Source organism: Melanotaenia boesemani, chromosome 24 (assembly GCF_017639745.1).
Source record: "Melanotaenia boesemani isolate fMelBoe1 chromosome 24, fMelBoe1.pri, whole genome shotgun sequence".
In the NCBI taxonomy this organism is placed as follows: Eukaryota; Metazoa; Chordata; class Actinopteri; order Atheriniformes; family Melanotaeniidae; genus Melanotaenia; species Melanotaenia boesemani.
This window is the reverse complement of record NC_055705.1, coordinates 7,272,111-7,277,408: the sequence shown is the minus strand read 5'-3', so window position 1 is coordinate 7,277,408 and position 5,298 is coordinate 7,272,111.

Sequence of the window (5,298 nt, the reverse complement as noted above, 5' to 3'; positions counted from 1 at the left end):
GTCAAGCGATTTTTTGCTTAAACACTGTTGTGGAATTTTTAGTTATCAAAGATCACACACTAAGTGAGAATCGAACAAAGTAGTTTTTATTAAGAGCCGGCCGGCAATGAGAGTCACACAGTCAAAGGAGTTTGTCTGCGAGAGTCTGCCAGATACAAGTGAACTTAGTTAATATACCAGGCATGAGCTGATAACATCACAGTAGGAGGTCATTGTTTTAAATTTCTCACATAGCTGTTAACAAATGTTACGGAGTGAAGGGTGCAAAGGAGGAAGCTCATTAAACTCTCAACATCTGTTGAGGGGATGAGAGAGGGGGGGAAGGTGTGAGAAGGAGTTCTTATCTAAATACACAGACATACAAAGGGGATGAGAGAGGGGGGAAGGTGTGAGAAGGAGTTCTTATCTAGATACACAGACATACAAAGTGTAACCTACAAACTATAAGGGTATATATTGTAAATTTTCCATTACAATCCACCCCTTTGATTAAAATGCAACATATTAATCACACATAAAGAGGTTAAATTTTCCAAAGAGATTGATAGATCTCCCACAGTCCATGCTAGTTCCCCAACCCCCCACCAGGGCAAAGCCATCATAAATCCTTTCATCTGTGGAGAGAAGATACCGCGTTTAACACGATGGGGGTGATGAAAGGGTTCGGGAAAAGGCCGCAATGTACCATTTGGGGTTAGAGTAAACGCAGAGACATCAGGGAGCAGATAAGCCAGATAACATGTTCCAGACCAATTGACAGGAAGGTAAATATAAGAGTGTCTGCCACATGTCCAAACCATGTTCTGAGGACATCCAAAGCCGGTATCTGATGGGATATAAGACCAAATGGTGTTAAGAACAGAATTATTGTACATAGGAAGGTCAGGAAAAGGTAAGAGAGCTGTAAGGTTAAACACAACGACTCCTGAGGCCCACTCTGTAGAGGGAGAACTATCAGGGAATAAATCACGAGGATTTAAAGTGAACGGGTCAGAGCGTTTGGGGCAAGGTGAGGATATACATGAGGCTGAAATGATACGCTGACAACCTAGAGTGTGTCCTAAAAAGAATAGTGCATCTGTCCCATTTCGCTGAAAACAAGGAGGTGGAGAAGAATATGGATTTGTACGATCCCTTAAGCGGAAGACAGTTCTGGATGAAACACAAGTGGAGTTTGTGTTGCTGGAAAACTCAGCTGGTCTCCTCCAGGAGAGGGGAGGGCGCTGGTGTGGCCAAGTAATGTTCCTAGGGTGTAATCTATTACCCATGATCAGAGTCCACAAAGTGGTATTCAAAGGGACTGGATATGGAATAAAAACTGATTGAGTGGGTGTGGCATGCGGCACCAGTCCACAAACATAGCAACTGTCATTTGTCAATTTATGAGCAGACAAATTGGCAACTTGCCACCAAAGATTCTCAGTGTGATCATGATGCTGAAGGATGTGGTTATCTCGGCGGTGCCTCCTGAGGGAGGGTGCTTCTGTCCCCTGCAGTCGTCTGGCGGGTTGGGACGAAGCTGGGGTGCGTTGTGTCAGGTGAGGTCCGGTTGGATCCAGGTACCAGAGGAGGGAGGTGATAAGGATGAAGAGGATGACGCACGACCATCCCCTCACGGCAGTCTGGGTGTACTTCATGTTGTCCCGTGGAGAATGGACCATCTCGCACGGGGCTGACCTCAGGGATTATTCTGCCCTGTGGTTGAGAGGTCAGCTGGAGTTGGGGTACTTTGAAACCTTCTACAGTGGGACGCGTGAATCCACGTGGACCTTTCAGCGACCTTCACGGCTGTATGAGTGACCAACAGGACCTGGAAGGGACCCAGCCACCTTTTAGACCGCCAGTGCTTTCTCCTCGTCTCTCGAACCAAGATCCAATCTCCCGGAACCAAGGAGTGAAGCAGATCTGATGCTGGGCGTGGCAGGGCCTCTTTCACCACACTCTGCACCTGTGAGAGAACTTTGGACAGATTTTGACAATAAGCAAGCATGTTACTTTCACAGTATGTGGTAGACACGGAGAGTCCTGGAGGATCCAGACCAGTGTAGGGAGGTCTGCCAAACAGAATCTCAAATGGACTAAGATTTGTCCGGGCACGTTTCCTCATTCTCATGTGCATAAGAATGAGTGGGAGGGCTTTTGGCCAAGACAGTCCTGTTTCTTCACAACATTTAGCCAACTTACCTTTTAAAGTGGCGTTCTCTCTTTCAATTGCTCCGCCTGATTGCGGGTGATAAGCACAATGAGTCTTAAGCTGGAACCCCAATAGTCCACTTACCTCTTTCAGGGCCGCATTTACAAAGTGTGAACCATTGTCAGATGAGACCTTAACTGGAATCCCCCATCTTGGAATGATTTCGGTCACCAGAGCCTTAGCCACGACTGAACTTGTGGCATGCTTTGCTGGAAAACCTTCAACTCACTTTGACCACATGTCTACCATAACTAGACAATATTTCTTACCTTCTGCAGGTGTTAACTCAATGAAATCCATCATCAAATGATCAAAAGGCTGATTAGGTGGTGTATGACCAGCTGGAGGGCAGGCAAGAGGGCGGGCGGTGTTATAGCCTGCACAGATCAAACATTTTTTACAGTAATTTTCAGCCACCACAGTGAAGCCTTTTGTGAACCACAGAGATGTTGTGGAAGATACCATCCCCCCTTTTGACACATGGTCCAACCCATGTGACAACTTAGCAAACCAGGGGAAGAAATGGCGAGGAAGGCAAGGTTTTCCATCAACAGAGCGCCATACACCTGCAGAATCAGGGGTGCAGGAGTTAGCCTTCCAGACAGAGCGTTCCTCTGGAGTAGAAAAAGACTGGATGTCCTGCAGAGAACAGGGAGGAGAGTGATCCTCTTCTGTGAGAGGAGAAGAGGTGAGAATGTGCGGCGAGGCTGACAGAGCTGCCTGCTTAGCAGCCTGGTCGGCCAAGGCGTTGCCACGGGCAACAGAGGAAGTGTCTTTAGTGTGAGCTTGACATTTCACTACAGCGACATCTGAAGGAAGAAGAATAGCGTCAAGGAGAGCCGCAACCTGTGTGGAGTTCAAAATAGGCTTACCATCAGATTTCAAAAAATTACGGTGACGCCACAACGCACCAAAGTCATGAACTACACCAAAGGCGTAACGCGAATCGGTATACACAGTCAGGGACTTACCTTGTGCGAATTTACAGGCCTCAGTGAGAGCAACAAGTTCAGCTGTCTGAGCAGAGAATTGTGAAGGGAGGGAGTCAGAGAAGAGAACCTGATGCTCATCACAGACAGCAAAACCCACTCTGTTCTTACCAGAATGGTCTCTGAAGGAGGAGCCATCACAAAAAAGAATGAGATCAGAGTTAAGAAGAGGCTCATCAGATAAATCTGGTCTCGGAGTGCAGATTTCAGACAGAACAGTCTCACAACAGTGATGAACACCATCTTCTGCGGTAGGAAGAAGAGTGGCAGGGTTAAGTGATGTACACTGTTTCGTAGTGATGTTAGGCATATCGAGAAGAACTGTGGTGTATCTCAGCCATCTAGCTGCAGACAGATGAGAAGTCTTTTGTTCGAGCAAAATGATGGATACAGAATGAGGAACAAAAACAGTTAGCTCACTGTATCCCACAATGTCACGTGATGCAAGTACAGCCTTCTCACATGCAGCCACAGCTCTCAGACAGCCAGGAAGACCCGCAGCAACAGAGTCGAGCTTGGAAGAGTAATAGGCCACCGGGCGCTTGTGAGAGCCGTGCTGTTGAAGGAGAACAGAAGACATGAAACCATGTTTTTCATCAACAAACTGAAAGAAAGGTTTGGTTGGGTCTGGCAGAGCCAGGGCTGGAGCAGAACACAGCGCTTGTTTCACAGACAGGAAAGCCTGCTCAGCCTCCGGGGTCCAGAAGAAATGGTCATGAGCAGATAGATTCTTACCATGTATACAGGAAGTCAGGGGGGCCTCAAGTTCAGAAAAATGTGGAATAAAGGCCCGACAAAACCCTACCATACCTAGAAATGACATCAGCTGTTTCTTGGTAACAGGTTTTGGTGCTTTCTGAATGGCCTCAATCCGTTTAGGGGTCAGGGCCTTGGTGGTGGCAGAAATGTGATGCCCTAGAAAGATGACTTGAGGCTGGCAGAACTGTAGTTTACGCAGACTGGCTTTATGACCCTCAGAATGAAGATGGAGGAGGAGGGCCAGTGTGGCCTCCTCACACAAGGAGGCAGAAGGACAGCAGAGCAGAAGGTCATCAACGTAAGTTAATAAAACTACGCCCTGTGGAAGCTGCAAAGAAGAAAGAGAATCTCTTAGTACCTCATTGTAGATTGTGGGGGACTCACAGTACCCCTGGGGAAGCCGGGTCCAAGTGTATGGTTTCCCATTGAACTCAAAAGCGAACCAGAATTGGCTGTCTGGATGAACAGGAACAGACGTAAAAGCATTTGCCAGATCTACCACGGAGAAATGTGTAGCAGTAGGAGGAATCTGCGACACGATGGTGTGGGGGTTGGGCATCATAGGGGCCCGTGAAATAACTGCTTTATTGACAGCTTGGAGATCTTGGACAAAACGCCAGTCAGGTTTGGCTGGTGGTTTACGTGGTTTCATGATTGGGAAAATAGGAGTGCGAACAGGCGAATTTGGACAAGAAACAACAATACCACTCCTAAGATGTGAATTAAAGACAGGTGTAATACCCTCCAAAGCTTCAGGTTTGAGAGGATATTGCTTCTGGCAGGGGCGGTAGTCAGATTTCGGAGTGATGACTACTGGGGGGCAGTTCTTAACCAGGCCCACATCATGGGGCGAAGTGGCCCATAAATCAGAGGGAACCTGAGAGAGAGATGGGGGAACAGGTGGCAAGGGTGAGTCAGCAGATAAACATGTCAGAAAATCATCATCTACCAACTGAAGACTTTTCTGGCAGTGAATCACAGAGAGCATGCTCTGCTTAAACACACCCAGCCTTGGAGAAAACAAAACTGCTGAGTCATGAGTGGATTGCCACTGAGACTCTCTGAGAGCAGTAGCAACAAAGGGGCCCAAATCCTTCCACTCAGTCGAGTGGGACTTGGAAAGAGACACGTGTGGGTGTGTGTGAAGTTTAAACAACTTCTGTTGGTCAGAGGTTAGTGAGACAGACAAAACACACATACTCTCATTCCAAAACATACATGTCACAGTCAGTTTGTCAGAGCAGTCCCTAAAAAAGATTTTTTCATACTGCTGATCTGGCCCATCAGGACAGATGTAGGATGTGCAATGTAATTCCCTCTCCCCCATCACCTCTGCCCCAGGGGAGACTCTGGCTC